Source organism: Rhynchophorus ferrugineus, unplaced genomic scaffold (genome assembly GCF_030347505.1).
Source record: "Rhynchophorus ferrugineus isolate W39M unplaced genomic scaffold, kcgeb_rfMv2 rfM1, whole genome shotgun sequence".
NCBI lineage: Eukaryota > Metazoa > Arthropoda > Insecta > Coleoptera > Curculionidae > Rhynchophorus > Rhynchophorus ferrugineus.
This window is the reverse complement of record NW_027472580.1, coordinates 61998942-62017903: the sequence shown is the minus strand read 5'-3', so window position 1 is coordinate 62017903 and position 18962 is coordinate 61998942. Positions and strand designations below refer to the sequence as shown.

Genomic DNA, 18962 nt, shown 5'->3' with positions numbered 1-18962 from the left:
TTTTGATTCAGAATAATGGATTAAAGTTTCAACCATCGTGATGAAACGACATACAAAAATCCCTTTATTCATTTTTAAACGCGCCTTTAAACATTCATAGTAAATACCGAATATATTTCGTATAAGTACACCTAAAGTTCCCTTTAAATCTAAAAAATACATAGTTCCATATTTTGATTCAGAATAATAGATTAAAGTTTCAACCATCGTGATGAAACTACATACAAAAATCCCTTTATTCATTTTTAAACGCGCCTTTAAACATTCATAGTAAATACCGAATATATTTCGTATAAGTACACCTAAAGTTCCCTTTAGATCCAAAGAATACATAGTTCCATATTTTGATTCAGAATAATGGATTAAATTTTCAACCATCGTGATGAAACGACGTACAAAAATCCCTTTATTCATTTTTAAAAGCGCTCTAAAACTTTCATTATTAGTGAAGGCGGAATCTATTTCGTACAAGTACAAGTCTTTGAAATAATAAAATTATATTTAATGTAATAATGAAGTTTTGGCTATATTATTCAATAAGATGACAGACAAAATGAGTTCGTCAAATTTTTCTATTTGCTTTTAACGGATATATGGTTCTTTACGAACTTATTGGACAATTTAGTAACTTTGTACCTAACATGGTCTAGAGCATAAACAATACATAAACTGGAATACTAATAGCACTCCAAATTAAAGTTATAGTAAAATAAGTGCTTGGAATGACGTGATTTTATAAAAACTCATAATCTACACTACTTTCTTATCCCAATCTTAACTATCTGAACACTTACAAAATCTGAATTTCATTTGTATTTTTCGCATATTTAACATTTTTTTTAAATTTATTCGGAAACCATATGGTTGAGTAATGCGAACGATACCATGAGAAATATTAGTAATAAAGCCATTCATACTAAGAATGTGTTATATAAATATTGTAATGTATTAAAAATTAACTTTCAAATAATAACTTAATAATGAAGAAAAAAGTAAACTATATTAAATTTCATAAATGCATAAAATGGTCCAACCCTTTTACGTAATGCGTTTTAGAATGTAAAACACATAACTTCGTAGAAAAGTAGAACGAGTTAATTTGTATCAATTTTCCGCTCATTTTATTAGTAAATACTAAATTGAAAAGACATTTTAATAAATTACAAACATTAATAATTTTAATATATGATATTGCCGTTAAGTACACAACATAAATGTTTAACATAAACAAATAGTATGTAATAAAACGTTTTTAATACAAATATACATTAAATCAGTAATTTATTAATATCTACAATTACTAACTAATAAATACATTATATATTATACACGTTTTACCTTTTATCGTTGTTCAAATATTGCATTTCAAATTTTATGAACTTTTAAAGAATAAATATCCTTAACATTTTGAGATAGAGATGTAATTAGATAAAAAAAGAGACAGACAGTAAACTGTTTTTATCGACCTACTCATCACAATTACATCAGATTTTTTTTACGGTATCATACGTTTACATTGTACCACAGTTGTTTCTAAACATTTTCGCAGCTATTTCTTGTTGAATATTTAGTTCATCAGGTAAATTTGTAACTTCACGTTGAATCCTCGCTGTACATGACAAGCTTCACTTTTCAATATGTGTTATTTTGTCGAAGAATGAACAAAATATTTTTTGAGTGCGTTGAGAATGTAGTGAGTAAATCGCATTTGCTGAAAGTTTTACTTTTTTACTTCAATTTGAAGAAAAAGGCAGCTAAAGGTTTTCGAATGCTACCTGAAGCTTATGACAACCATGCTCCATCGATTTCAACACGTGAATACTGGTTTAGACGTTATAAATGTGGTGATTTTAATACCAAAGACAAAGAGCGTTTTGAGCAGCCAAAAAAGACGATGCTTTAAAAACATTACTCGATGATGATCCATGCGCAAGAAGCGCAAGAAGAATATGCAGAATTTTTGGGAGTAATACAAGAAACTATTTTTAATTGTTAAAAGAGCATAGGAATGATCTAAAAACATGGATAATTTGTGTCGTATAAATTAAAGCCAAGATACATTGATTTTTTTAATATTTTAATATATTTAATATAATTTAATTAAGCGTTTTTTAATATGTGAAATGCTCTTTAAAGAGAATAATCGGAAAGGTTTCTGCGTCATATTGTTACTGGCGATGAAAAGTTGATCCATTACAATAATCCTAAGCGAGAAACATCAAAGGGACCACCTGGTTATGCACCAAGATTAACGGTAATACTGAATATTCATTTGATGGGATCAGATTGGTGCAGTATACCATGAGCTACTAAGACCTAACGAAACCTTCAATGGGAATCGCTATAAACTACAATTAATACGCTTGAGCCAAACACTGCGCGAAAGAACCACCGGAATAAGAGCAAAAGTACAACAAGTTTTAGCGTAACAAAGCTCGACCATACATTACAAAAACATTTTTAACAAAAATATTAAACCGACGTTAAAAATAAATAATAAAATCACTAAAATTAAAAAATAATCACACTTAGATTTTTAACACAAAAAAAACACATTAAAATAAAATATGTACCTAATAATCATTGTACTAACTAATTAAAAATAAACAAAATCCTTATTTAAGCTATATACTACACGTATTTTATATTCTACTATATACAAACAATTTAGCTTAATACCTACCTAAACCTATTTATCTATTTACAATATTATTTTAACTACTTCCAACTGACTATTTTGTGAAAATTATATTATTATTTTGGTATTTTTAGGCTCGATACCGACTTCAAAGTAGTCAGTTGGTAGTAGTTAAAATTTTTTTGTTAAAAATATTTTATTTTTCTCTTTTTAGTGTCAAATATTTACTCAATAAATTACGCAGTTATTTTATTAAGTATTACAATGGGTAGACCAAGTAGAGGTACGGCGCCCCGTATGAGGAAAAATAATAATAAAGAAACTGATTCAAAATAAGGAACGCTTTAAACCCCGGGGTCCCAACAGATCCTGATTCGGTTCCAATGGGACTGCCTCGGAAGGACACTCTCTCGAATAAAAAAAGAATTTTGAAAATCGACCCACAATTGACGGAGAAATCGGCGAACATACATTAAAAAATATATATATACAACCGAACATAGAACCTCCTCCTTTTTAGAAGTCGGTTAAAAGACGGTGAAAACATGCTTCGAAACATTAAAACGAAAAAAGTAGCGACTATCGATGCACAATACTCTGAATAAAATACATTGAGTCCATTTTTTACAATAAAGTTTCAAATTTAAAAAAAATCTTCGACCTTTTTTTACCGACCTTTTTAAACCTTTTTTAAAGAAACTAATTTATATTCTCAGGAGAAGTTCATAAAATATATAAAAATGTATTAAAATATAGATATCATATAAAGAAGAAGATAGGTTTAAGACAGACCTGAAATTATTCATGAACATGTTAGACTAAGCAAGTATTCCCTATTTCAATTGCAAATCGCCGGCAAATTATGACCGTAATATCTCATTAAGCCCAATTATAATATTGTGCAGCTCTTTTAAAGTCTTAATCAGTTCAATGCCTATGCATTTTTCGTTTGATCCCCCCTTTGATCTAGCGAAAAATATAGATTAGACTGGCCGATGTCAGTTTAACAAACTGGTAAGAATTCTAGACCGTTCTGTGACGCCTTTTACGTAACGTGGTACTGATTAGAACACAAAACGCTGTGCTGCACAAGAAAGTAGAACAACTTAATTGGTGCCTCTCGCAAAACACAGTTGTTCACATTCTTTTTTTCTTGGCATCGAATGTCGTATTTTCGACACTAATCAGTTTTGGGTATCTTATCCAGATCTTTGATGTACAAATAAATGTTTTCAGTCAATCATTTCAAACGGAATACACCATCACAAAACTGCATTAGGCCGTTTGATTGATTGACGAAACAGCTAAATGATTTTATATTTCGAAATACTTTGAAACGTCTACTTAATTATTTTAATTAACAGCATAAAAAATTACGTTCTTTCACTGTGTAAAATGGAACAAAACAAAATTCTTTTGGGTTTTATATTTGTCGGTAATGTTTCGTGAAATACTTGATGGATGTTGAAAGAAGAATTGTGGTTATCTTGATACATTATTCAATACATTTTTTATTTCTTTTTTAACGTGATTTTCCAAAAATACGATAATATTTCGAAACTGTATTAAATTAGGGTTAGCTAATGTTTATATCGAAACATTTTATCTAATGTTATATAATTTATGCCATTGGAAGGTCTTATGAGATCCTAAGAAGGTATAGCATGAGGAACTTGCTTATAAAATAAATAGACATTGCCCAAATAGTTCGCAGAATTTCTAAAATCTTACATTTCGGATAAAGCAGTCAGTAAAAAATGTATTGGCTATTCGAAAGAAATTCTACTCTGTCAACATACAATAAAGTACTCCTATCTAAACAAATGTTACAGCATCAAGATATGGGTTTGTCTCAAGAATATTTATTTGAATATAACTCAAGGTACCTCAGACCTAGTAATCTTCATATAGACTTGGAAATCGACACTAATTATTGACCAGGAACCATTACCAATATCACATCAATGTAATAATATTATTTCGTAGCAATGAGGATCTGACAAGACTACTCATGCTCCGGAGTAAACCTATTGCCCAGTAGTGTGCAAAAGCACCATGCGTAATGTTAGTGTAAACAAAATGTTGAACCTGAAGACATAAGAAAATTTTGATTCTTCTAATTCTTCTAATTTAGATTGAAATTTTAGCAGTATCCCAAGAGTTCATTAAATAATATATTTTAAGTTTCAACTAACAGATGTTATTGAAAAAATATTTTAAGGAAAAAGATATATCCAGCTATATTTTTGGATGTAGCACAAGCCTTCGATAAGATATGGCATGACGACCTTGTTCATAAGCTACAAAAAATGTTACCTAAACAACAAACTGATCTATTATTATCTTACATTACAGCCAGAATGTTTAGTGTCAAACAAGAGGAGGTCCTACAACAAAATAAGCTAAAGCAGGTGAACCACAAGGAAGTATATTAGTGCCAATTCTTTACCTACTCTACACAACAGGCAAGTGGCAACATAAATAATTAGACCCAAGCCTGAAAAATAAAAATTAACAATAATATATAATACTATCATTCTATATAGCAACAACGCGGATAAATATCTCGGAATAAATATTGATTCAAAACTTCCCTGGGTACGATTGTACGGTACGAGCAATAAATTAGATTTGTTTTGTTCGTAATTTAATTTTGTGTATATGACACAAAATTATATTATTATTTTTTTATTGTTTGGGCTCGGTACCGACTTCAAAGTGATCAATTAGTAGTAGTTAAAATAATATTGTAAATAAATAAATAGGTTTAGTATTATTTAATTAATACGTAGTAAATTGCTATTATACAAACAAGTATTGAAACCTATATGGACATACGGAATTCAATATCCTACAGATACCGACTATCAGTCAAGAAAGCAAGAGAATTATAAGGAGACATTAGGACAGATTCCTTTCTTACTTCAATATCGAAGTATAATCGAAACTGAGGCTATCATATTATCAAATTTTAACACTCTTTAGGAAAAGCATATATCGAAAATACACTAACTTAGTTGATACATTCATATATTTATCATTTCCTTTTTTTTAATAATATTTTATTATATCCTTTTTTACAATTACCGAATGAGGAATTATAATTACAATGGTTAAAGAAACAATTAGTTATTAATCAACTACATATTTTGATTTAAAAAATAGAATATGGCTAAGTTTCACCCTTACTTACCCTATTTAAGTCTATATTTTCTCATATGATTTAAATTACAAAAAATTATAACACAAACACTTTTAATGATAGTACCTTTGTACTAGAAGATATTTAAAACTTAAACACGTAAATGTATACATCATTCTAATGTTCTCATAATAACTACCTTTTTCTCGTTACAAAATAGTCACAGAAATGAACAGAAAAGTTTCATGGTCTATGTTCATTAATAATTAGTATAGTTGAAGAAGAAAAATGTATAAACACGCTTGGTTTATTCTGAAAAAGAGATATCTTGTTTTTGTTAAACTCTATTTTAAAAATATAAAATAGTTATAATAAAGTTTTAACTTCCTAGTTAAATACCGGAAAATGCCTTGGATATCAAATAATACAATATTTAATAGAGATTAATTTTTGATTTCTTTTATAGACTTTAAATAATTGTTTTAGAAACCAGTTAAAAAGTAAATTTGTTAGACAAACAAAATAAACAAGCAGCAATGAAACAATACAAAAACAAAGTTAGTTTACGTAATCCAGAAAATTATTTAAATAAACTGTATTTTAATGGATTGGATTACTGAGTAACGATAAGAAAAGAAGATCTAGTTAATTTACTAGACCATTAACACTGGCCATTGCCAATCATGAAGAAATTTTATGTTTTAAAGTCTTCTATAATATTTTATTTTATTCGAATCAAAGTAAATGCCATACTTTGAAACAAGCAAATTCCGAAAATACAAAAAAAATTAAAATTTTTAACAACAAGGCAAACTTAACTGACGCCAATGTTTTATTTATTCATTTAAATTTTTAGTTAAATTTTATGATAATGTGTCATAATTACTTCCTGGCTGATCCAACCTTTATGCTTTAGTAAATACATTTTAAGAAGAATAATTATCTAAGTAAGAATGCATTACATTATCAAACTCCATTGAGTTGTTACTGCGAAATAACATGCACGTCAAAAATATACCAACAGATAGCCCACCCTATATATACTTGTTACTTCACATATGCATGCATTAAACAACGTGCTTTAATATTTTATTCAAATAGTCAATATTTACTGTTACATTAAAACAATAAAATATTTATATATAATCCCTTTCTCTACTCTACTCTGATTTGTCACCGCTTAATTACCTTCAAGTAATTTTCGCCACTGTTGTGATATTGATCGTTATGCTTGGATAATCTTACGGTCGTTTTGTATTTTTTTGCCGCATTTTTTCTAAATACTGTACAGTAACTCTACCATTTCAGTTATAAATTTAAAAGTGAAAGTAAACTTTTTTTCGTTCATTCAGATTAGTGTCAAATTGGTGCCGATTTTATCAAATCGACTTTGGATTACATTTTTTGCGTATATTGAATGTATTGTTATTTTCAAAGCTTAGTTCACTGTAGGTGAAACGCCGATGTCGATGTATTCTAAGATTAGGACGATTTATGCTTTTGTAACATAACAATTTTTTTCTGTATGTTTTTCCATTGTTTTCATATATGCAAATCATGCACTCATAAATAAAGCCGATTAGAAGCGTTTAACCCATGAAAGTAGATAATGGTGAAGTATATATGAAAGGTAACTAATTTAAAATAAAAATTATGAAAAGTGCAATCAATAATTCTATTCTCAATATGTGTAACTTCTATCATTATATTTGATGCTTACATGTGTTGTGATAATTCTTTCACCCAAAATAAATATTAATGAAAATATATTCCATCATTTTCTATATTTTTTCCAACTTTCTAACAATATAGGGATATCGTGTTGAAAGAACGATGTTGGGTTGGCACCATTCTTTTTCGCATTTCACCAGCACCTATAATTGGTGTTGATAGACATCTCCAGTAACAGTCTCATTTGGTTTTAGTAACTTCTTATGCTTGCTGGTCCCATCATTTGAACAACAAGATTTTATGGCCATGAGTATTCCACTTGGGTTTCGATATGGATAGTTTTCCTGGACTAACCCACCCATTTTTGCTCTTGACGCTTGAGATCATAATATCTCACCGCCAGTCACAATAAGCCACAGAAAGGTCTCCTTTTTTTACCTGAAAGGCAAAAACCACTACGTTGGAACTATTCGAACAGAACGTGTCCTCTAATTTTGAAAATGTCCCTTTACATGTAAACATCTGGAAATAGTAGATCCATCAACTTCTAAGCTATCTGAAAGTTCTTTCGATTTTTTTTTCGAGAAACTTGTTTCATCCAATAAGTTTTTTCAATTCATTTTTTTTAAATTGTTTTTTGGTCTTTCAGTGCAACTTTTAAACATTAAAACCAAAATTCGACACCTTGGATATGACGGAGTAGCGTCACAATAAGTTTCTAAAAGTGATAAATGGTCTTTGGCAGCAGATTTCGTCAAATCAAAAAACGAAAGTAATAAAAACCAAAACTGCAATTTTATGCAATTTTTGTATACAGTATATACAACAATTAACCACCGGTAGAACTAAAAATACAAAGCCATCTTTATATTTCGTCTTTTCTAAGAAGATAACTAACATTTTCTGTTATTAACAGTTTTCTGTTAATGTTTAACATTCTTTATATTTCGTCTTTTCTAAGAAGATAACTAACATTTTATTACGATCATTCATTTGATTCTTGGCTTGCCAGACATTTAAAATTGTCATGTTAGTGCGTTTTTAATAGTCTAAATTGAATGTATAATAAATCTCTATACTAATAAAAAAAAACGCCTTAGAAATACTACATCATACTGAAACGATAATTATATTAAGTGAATCCAAAATCACCAGAAATAATCTCATTGGTATTTAGAAGGTGTTTTACAAGATAGAGTATATTTTAATTGAATTTTTAGATATCAAGAAACTGTGGGAAAGGCGAATAAGCGCCGCATTCGCAGATAATGTAACAAAAACATATCGGAGTGAGACTTTAATTTGTTTAATTTAAAAAGATTAAAATGATTTTGTGTAGCGTTTCATTGGTATGGATGAGACTTTCATTTACCTCCATAATATTAAATAAATTAAGGAGACTAAATAGCTATGTAAAACTCAAACGAGTTTGTATTCAGAGTTCCAAAAGAGCTATCGCTGTTTCTTGGAAATCCAAAGGAACTACATTCGTCGATACAACGTGGACTATTTGAATACAAAAGTTTTTGAAAAAAGACGAGGTGTATAGAACCAAAAAAAATTCTATAAAAGTATCGCAACTGCACATGCAACTTAAAAATGCATTGAAAAATGTATCGGTATTAAGGTTATTTTTATACCAGATTTAACTCTTTGTGACTTATGACTCTTCTCGCACAAAAAAATATTTTGTGACTTAGAACTCTTTAAACAAATAGTTAATAGCGGTCATAAAGAGGTATTTTGAAGTCAGTTCGAAAAACCACCACATGAACGAATAAAACAATTTCAGCTTCATCGGTCACAATCATTTTTTTGAAGCTATTATACCATTTCAAAATACGAAATGTATTTAAAGCTGCACTGTATAGCTCTGAACAAAACGTATATCATTTATTTGCATGAACAGGGCAACTCTCCTGGCAGTCGGAAATCTTCAGGAGTCCCAGCATGCGAATGAAACATAACGTATGTTCTGCACTTACTAAATCAGTATCTGACGGCTGTCGTTCAATCTTGTCATTTTCTCTCCAACTTATTATTCGAGGTTAATCTCGTAAAGTGAACTCGAAATCGCATTCCCTAAATACAATAGATCCTCATTAACTATTAAGATTTTAATAATGTGGGCTAGAAATCACATACCTCAGCTCTATTTTACTATCATTTAAAACTATATCTGTCAGAAACACAATTTGTCAGATTTACTTAATAAACACTGATTTCAACGATTTTAAAATTATGATATCAATGTATTGATGATTTATTGGATTGTCAAGTAAAAGAATGTCTTACGACAGCACATATATATTGTATATTTTAGAAGCGTTGGTGTTGTTAATAATTAATAAAACAGCACATAATTTTATGAAAATATGTTAACTGGTTTTTAAAATCTAAAATCTAGATTAATTAATAAAAATTGAGCCTACCTTAATAATCTTAAACATAGATGGGTATGTAAGAAAAGAAGACACAAGAATAAGAACATTATAAATGAAAAGGTATTTTTTGAACATCATTAATTGATTTAGTAAAATAACAAAGAAAAATTTACCAAATATGGTTTGGAGAATTTAACATTCGATGTCACTTTATAATAATTATTTTGAAAATATCTCTCAACGCGGTTTTTTGAATATAACTGCAGTTTCGTAAGTTGTATATCTTTTGATATCGATAAAATTAAAAATCAATATTCGTCAAATATGTGCACGAAGAAATTACCCTTAATCTTTAACCAACTGTTATTGTTGAATATAGATAAGTCATAGACAGACATTTCGAAAAAGGTGCAATTAGAAGAATAATATCCTAAAGCTTACACTAATATTAGTAGTTAGTAAATCAAATAAAATCGTTCAGACCTCAAAAAGTATAAACTCCAAGAACGATCATAGTCCGGTACACACATTGAGTCCGATCTTATTCGCAGATACTCTCACTTTCGACCGGCGATCTGGCGATACCTTACATGCCTCCGTACCGAGTACCATAAATCGCGAAACCCACACTGATCGGCCAAGACGCAGAGACTGAACCATCGTGAGATTTCTGTACCAAAGTACCCGGTCGACGAAGGAAAGTAACGCGGTTTCGGTTAATGCAGATCGGGGATGATAATTGATACTGTTAGTAGATGCCGTTCTGCAGGAATACTATATATCTAATGTAGTGTACTAAGAACAACGGAGATCAAGTACTAAAATTATATATAGTGAATAAAATCATGAGTACAATAATATTAGGCCAATAAATTAGTTTTAAATGATTTTTTTTTAATTTGAAGCTTGATTGTGAGAAATCAGTACAACGTATTTTATTAAAAGTATTGTCCATCGATAGTTGCTATTTTTTCCCATATTTCTGGGAATTTGCGGATTCCATCTCAAAAGAACGAGGAACATTTTGAGGCTATATATAGAAATTGAGCAATTTTTTGGTATCTTCATAAGAAATGAAACGCTACTCAATGGGGCAAGTAGTAATTAGAAGCAGCAAGGTCTAGAAAATACGGTTGGATGGTTTAGCACACACTTTCCAAATATATTTTCACCGGTTTTGTAACATGTGGTCCAGTGTTACCATACTGAATAATAACATTGTTGTATCTTTATCCGTATAATGGCCGTTTATTTCACAATACTGGACTCAAAGGCACCAACCGTAGTCGATAGCCATCTACACTGATGGTTTAATCGAGCAGTGCCTTAAAATACTCGCCATCGATGTTTTTGCAGTCCACGCCGCTCCTTACCTTCGATGTCAAACTTTTAAAATGCCGACACCAGAATTCCCAATTTGAAATATATAGACGATGGTAGCCTTTTACTCAAATTCAAGTAAAAAAGTGAAACTTCCCCCAAAGGTGATTTACAAATGCAGGCATTTTCAACGCACCGAAAATATGTTTTAGTCAAACCTTGACGAAATAACACATACTAAAAAGTGAAGCATCGATATGAGGTTGGTTACAAATATTGTTACCTGATGTTATTTAATATATAATAACACCATTTGTTGTAAGTCCTTTAAAATTAATTTACAAGACTGATTAAATAACAGAAATCAAAACCCAAATTACTAATTAATATCGATTCGACCATGGCCGTTGGCCCTACCGACTGGCCAGTGAATTTATTAGCGACCTTTCGAGAAGACACAGCCCAGCATTGTTAGCGAGGTATTTTTATAATTGTTTCTTATCCGATTTTACATTTTTACCTGTAAATAACCACTATTACAAATAGAAATTACATCCGGCTTAGCGGAATTCAAATTGAACTCGCTACTATCACAGTAGTTGGAAGATTTTCCTATCGTCTTAATAACAATAAATCACAAGCCGACACTAACCACTCACGTCATCTGATTTCTAAAGTGTAAAATATCGAAAGACATTTTATCTCTTCTACAATGTTAGCTCAATATTTCATAAAATCATTTTTATATGACTAAGGGTCTGCAAAATAATTTACAATTGTAGATGGACTTTTATAAAATATTATACCCAATATACACAGTTTAATCAGAATGAATAGTAATAAATAAACCTGAGGAAAATCTGTAAATAAATTAAATAAGCGATTAAAACTACTACATGACATGACAAATTAAAGTCCACAAAAGTTATATATAAATATTACTTATATTAATAATTTGTTAAATTTGACCTCAGCTCTAAAATGCAGGGATATAAAAGCAAATATAGAAATATAAAATTAAATATCTAAATTGAAATATGCTATTGAAACGATTTCGAATTAAACTTACTTTTCTGTCTCGTAATGTCAAATTTCAAACTAAATATTTTTGCGGAGCATTTGTGGTGTGTGCCGCTTTTCTTGTTCAATGAAAAAAAACCATTCAAATGAAAAACATAGTGAAATCTTATGTTGATATTGTTTTGACTGAAAACGGTTTTACATTGATGATTTAAAACTGACAATTTCGAATTAACGAACAAAATTGTGCAATACAATGATCTTCTGTTGCCGTCGTGGATTCGAATCCTCTCAGGGAATGGATCGACTATGTTTGTAATTATAGTTGTAAATGTCTATAGGCAAAAATGCGACAAGCAACAACCATCCCGATCACGTTAGTAACCAGGCAGGTAAAGACCGGATATCTTCTGAGATTATATTTAAGTTAGTCACTAGCCAGTCACCAGGCACGCTTAATGCCGAGGACCCCGGTTCAGAGACTGTCAAATATAAGAATAAACAGTAAGGAAAATCAATTGACCGAAAATATACCAAAAGAAGCTACAAAACTCAAAAAAAAGACAGCACATCGCCGCTCACTGTATGATAAATCACCTTTCATGAAATACTTCAGCTATTATGAATTTCAGAAACGTGTTTTTCTGGAAAAGCATCCACGAATAGTTATAGAAACGTTAAATATGTATAACTATCGATACGTATAATGAACAACTATTTAGATTTTTTACAAATTAAAAAAATGCCTTGTAAGTACTACAAATTCTTATATAATCAGTAAACCAATTTAATTATTCATCGAATAGAAATATAAATTAACACTACTTACATGTGAATATATCATATTTAGAGTGTTTCGAAATGTTTTGGAAAAAATCGTTAAAATTCCCAAAGTGGTTAAAAATTATTTCAATATTATTATAACAAATTTGCTGGACAACTTAAGTTTTACCTTCTTATTCTTAAAGAATCAACATTTATGATAAAAAGACTAGACTACATTACCAATATATAAACCATTGTATCAACAACGATATAACGGAGATCAAAAAGCATAACAATAAATGAGTTATAAAGAATTACAAATGTTATTAATATATGCTTTAATAGAAATAAATAAAGAAATTATTATCAAATTGTATTCAAATGAACAGCATTAAAATAACAGACTCACAATTACATTCACTATTATATTTCTAACAAGTATATTTCATAATTGGAATTAACAGTTGCAGATTAAAACCAGATATTATATGTACTTTTGATGTGTATTAATAGATTATTAAAAACCACCATTACCCAAAATAAAAAATTAATTGTTGATGAATTGTTGATATTGAAATTGAGATATCTTCTAATAATTCAACAAATATAGTGATTGAAGACAAACTTTTCTAAAGGCGAAATTATTTTACCATCCAATTGATTTAATTTTAAAATAAGTAATTACTATTGATTGAAAAATATAAATTATGTAAGTAAATTTATATAATGTAATATATATTGATAATTTCTATATCTATATATTGATAACTTTATAATAAATCGTCATTTATATTATAATTATTGTTATTATGAACTATTTACTATTTAAAAAAAAATCTAGAATATTAAATTCAGTGACATCTGTGTATCCAGAACTAGACTATTAAATAAATACAAAGCGACACTATCTCTAATCTAATGATTCTTATAGCCGACTAGAGATGGCGCATCTAGTACATTCTAATTTACCATGTTTCTTGACAAAATAAAGAATTATCTTTTCAGATATGTACTGGTATTAATTATATTTAACCGTTTCAGGATATGGCCATGGCCTATAAAAATGTTTATTACGTATTTTTATTACCGCATTAAACATGATGTAATTCGTATTAATGACATTAAAAGTAAAGGCAAATGAAGTAAATAACGTTTGGGTTTCTAGGTAACCTATTTAGAGCACAGCTGTTGACAATAAAACAAAATGAGCAAATATAAGGTATATTTATAAACAGATATATAATGTTTTTAACATATACTGCAGTTATACACCCAAATTTGTCGCACTAGAAATACAATTATATACGTGTTTCATCCATATACATTAAGGTATCAGGTTTTTCAACCTAAAAATACTAATTTGAATTCTACCTTAGTTAAATACGATATGTATTCTATTCGTTGTTGAACGAATCATATTAGTTCAGTCGCAGGCATGTGTTTATTATCTTGTTGGATTTTCTTGTACAAACTATGATAGGGTATTGAACTAAAGTTAATCAAATTTACAATCTTAGATTGTATCGTTGCCGACATAGATTACATGCCCTCCATTTCATGTTGTAAATTAATTTAAATAGTGTTTTTTTTTATTTACACAGACAGCTAATATTTTATTATAAATGTAGGCTAATTGGAACTAAATATCGAAAAAAAGTCAAGATATGAGTTTCATTTGTTTTGTAAGACAAAAACCCTGGGTGTTGATTTGTATCGTCATTCAACAAGACGTCTGTGTTTGTTCAAAATAAAATAGTATTTTAAAGTAAATTAATAGTTTGTGTTTTATCTCCTTCACATTTCATAACAGATACGGTCGGTAGAATTTCAGATCATAATATTTCTCTTCTCTTTTAAAATCATTCAATTAACTGGAATAAAATTAATTATCAAGAAAAGAAGGCAGGTTGGCGTTTGAGTGGCCGTCATTCCGAAGTTACTAGGAATATTCCTTGGTGTGGTTTAGTGGGGTTCGGGCAAAATTATTGCAGCTGAAGTTGTAAGGTCACAAAAGGTAAGCTGACGATGCTCAAAGACTCCTAGCCATAAACTAATACAAGTGAGTAGCGCCAAACCTGGACTGAAGTTGCTGTGACCTAACATAGTCTACTATAATTTATACAGAAGCTTGCAGATAAGAGCGTACGGTCACTAAAGGCGAATTGCAGTAATTCAGTTTCTCAACCGTATACTGTTGGAACTTAGAGTCACCAAAACTTGGGAAACCATACCATATAGGGTATACCATGAACATTTGGGAAACAGTGTTATTTTGGAGATTATTAAAGGAAAACTGGCGAAGGAAGGTACAGGCGATACTCAAAAATAATTTTATTACAACTATAGACAGCGACAATTGCCAGACAAGACAACGACAACTTACGTCCTTTTAGTAATTTCTTTAGGAGGATGTTATGCGGACTGCGTAATCAAGGAAAAGCGGTCATGTGCAAATACTTCAGTTAAGATAGAATGAAGTAACAACTGATATGCCTAAAAATAGACATCACCAAAATAACCCCATTTACGTTAAGTATGGTTTCGTATTACAACTCAAGAAGTCGCCTCTTCTTTCCTTAAAATAAAATAGTATTTTAAAATAAAATAAAATGACCATCCTGTACTACTACGGCTACCAAATCGGCTGAAAATACTGAAAGAAATGTATTTTGCAAATATAGACGAAATCCGCATGTTGTTTTTTGTTGATCTAATAATTAATTTCTCAGTACCATACAAAATCGCCACTTTTAATTTAATCTTTCAATGCCTTTCAGCGGCATTTTTATTTTCTTACATGTAATTATATTTTTATAATAATAAAACAATAATTGCATTTTTCAATTTAAACTATTACATGACATTGTGTGTATTCAATTGATTTTTGAATTTACTTTTCAAATGTTTAAATGTTGTAAGCCACTCAATGTAACAATAAATTTTTAGCTCTAGTAGGACCGTATGCGTATGGCTCTTGTAATAAAATGAATATCATATTTAAATAAGAATAAAAATAATTGATACAAATTAAAACTATTTCAATTATCTATTTGATTACTGAATAAAAACATATATTACACTAATATCTTAGCTCATTTTAAATTAAGCTTCAGTAATATTGAAATATGTAAAATAAGCATAAAAGTTTCATACATGCATGTGTTTTATACAAAGTATTTTTGACTAACAATTTATTTACAAAAATGTATTTTAGAACATTCAGATTAAATGCTCTCTCCATTTTCCATACATACTTCATAGACTATAAGATTTGATCTTCATCTTCGTCAGTGAATGTTTTTAATGTATCAAGTTAATAACAATTTAAATTTCAGAAATATAAAAAAAATTGTATTTCTTTTACAAAGACCGAATTTTGTCAAAACTATTTAGAGATCACTCGTGCTAAAAATACGCTTTATACGCGTCAAAGAAGCTCAAAAGTATTTGACTACCTCTTGATCAAACACTATATGATTCCGTATCATGACTTCCAAGCACCAGCTTCTTAATTTTGGTAGTGTTTTTGTAATTAATAACCATTAATAGTTGACCAAAACGAGACTTTCTCGACTCAGCTTTACTTTTTTATTGGCACGTACAACTCTAAAATATTTTAAGTTACTCTTTAAGTTCCTCTACAGTTTAAAACACAAAATTTAAGGCAACTTTTTGTTCAATAAGTTTTTTTCACACCATAAAAGTTCATAGACCAATCTCGTATGATAACTCAATTAATTTGAAAATTGTTGTAAAATTTATTTAAAAATTGGCAATATATTTCAAATCATCTTTCAACTCTGAACACTGCAACCTCGAAATTTGAATAAAAACGTAAAATGATTATGTATTAAACGGTATTACAACATCTTTTGTATTTATTTTTTCATATTCTCTTTTTTAGTTCAACCCTATTTCTGAAAATCGAATTATAATTAATAGAATTATTTTCTTTTAATCTGAAATAGCCTGAATATAAACATAAGTTTATATGTAAAATCAGGTAAGTATCACATACATCGTGATATATAATATAAATTTCTTTAAAATATGAATAACTTCTTTCGACAGCTTAATGTTAACACGTTGCCCGTGGTGTTGTTTTTCCACTCACGTTCGTGAATGATGTCATATCTTATTATTGTTATTATGCAATTGCAAATGAATAAGACGCTAGCACCTTTACATCTGCGCAAGTGAAAGCTCAAGATATCGTTATATAACAGGTGTTTGTTTCTATGAACCTGTATATGGTTAAGCAAATATTCCTACAAATGTTTGGATACTACTAGGGATGCCGAAAAAATATCGATATAGCCGATATTTTTTTGACCGATGTATCGATATATTTGTTACTTAGAATTAAGTACCAAAATACATTAAACTTTTAAGATTAAATGCCAAAATACACTAAACTTTGACATCTATATATTATTCCTCCATAGTATGAGGACCTTACTATTGTGATAGTCACGAATGTGATAGTTACTAAATCAGTAGGTCTAATCCAGAGAAGCCCTCAATTAGCAAAAAGGACATATCCAAATAAAATAAAGAAAATTTGGGTTCAAATTTTCGTTCGGTTCACTTTCAGTCATTGGAATGCAAATCTCGTTGACAATGTGCCTCTAATTGACGATTGTCATTTCTTTATATTTTATAGAACATGTTGAATTCTAAAATTAATATTTTTTTTGTTTTAAGACATAAATGTTTCATAAATTAAATATACCCAGAAAACAATTCGTCTAAGAAAACCACTTAAATAAGATACTTCCAGTTAAAAAATGCAAGTTTGAGGCGCATTCAAATTTGAAGCAGGCAAATTTTAATTTCAGACCTAACACCGTTACGTTTCCAGCATTTCAGCAGTTAGCAGCAGTCGAAACCCCTTGGCCATGCCTTGAACAAAGATCTACCGTAACTATGGATATTATTTATTTGTTATACACCAGTGGACCAATATACTTAAATTTTTTAGCCGGCTACTGTATTACTTTATTTTTACGGCTATTGTATTATACCTAAATTTAATTAAGGACGTTATATTAGAAAATATTGTTTAGATTAGCTCTCCATCTCCCAATTATCAGTTTACATGTTACCCAAGTTTAAAAAAGTAAATTATCTTAAACAAATTTCTACAAATTTACTCATTGCTCAGTACAGTCTTAATTTACAAATTAATTTATTACTATCGTTCTGTTGTACTTGCATAAACATAGAGGCATGACGAGCGCAGGGTAAATATATCAGTACATATTTCTTAAATTAAAATTAAATTGTACTACTTAAGCTAAAGTTAAGATTAACACGTATACTCTATAGGAGTTCACGTGGTTTGGTTCGGTTCAGTCCTTCTGATTTCCTGCGCGTTGTTCAGTATCGCCATCTCGCTTCCGCGTTGCTGTAATTTAGCAACCTTCTTTTATGTTTTAATGCGATATCTTGGATAAATTCGAAGATCCATTTGATTTATAAGCTATCACAGAAGTGTTCATTGGTAAGAACTTTGTTTTGGCAGTGTTGAATTACTAGTTTACACTTTGATGCCTTAGTGCAATCCCATATTTACACCTATGTTAGTCCAAATAAGGTAATAATTGACTGAATGTCTTAGGTCTTAGAGTATCAGTTCTGGTTGGGAATATCTTCTTATTAACCAGTACTGTTCTTTGATTTTGAGTTAGAACATAATACATCAATACACTATAGAAGCTCAAATGATTTGATTCTTTTGAGTATTTGAACATCTCCTTAATTGAATTCCGTATGTAGGTTTCGATACATGGCTGTATGATAGCACTTTATTATATATTGATAATTGTGATGTTCTTCCAATTAATCAATACATCTTCCTATATTTTAGCTCCAATTCTTTCCTTTTCTTTTTTAGATATTTCTTCGAGCGAAATTTTGTTTCACTTTTGATTCAGATATACTTAGCGAGGTTGCTATATGGAATATTATTTGGAGTATTATTGGAGTATTATTTATTGTTATAGGTGCCTGTGCGGTCTGA

At 29.5% G+C, this 18962-nt stretch overlaps 1 protein-coding gene across 1 annotated transcript in view; it reads right to left on the bottom strand.

Moving 5' to 3' along the window:
* Positions 1–18962, bottom strand: part of RapGAP1 (Rap GTPase activating protein 1) — a 642055-nt gene that overhangs the window by 581951 nt on the left and 41142 nt on the right. The gene's annotated exons all lie outside the window — the stretch shown is intronic.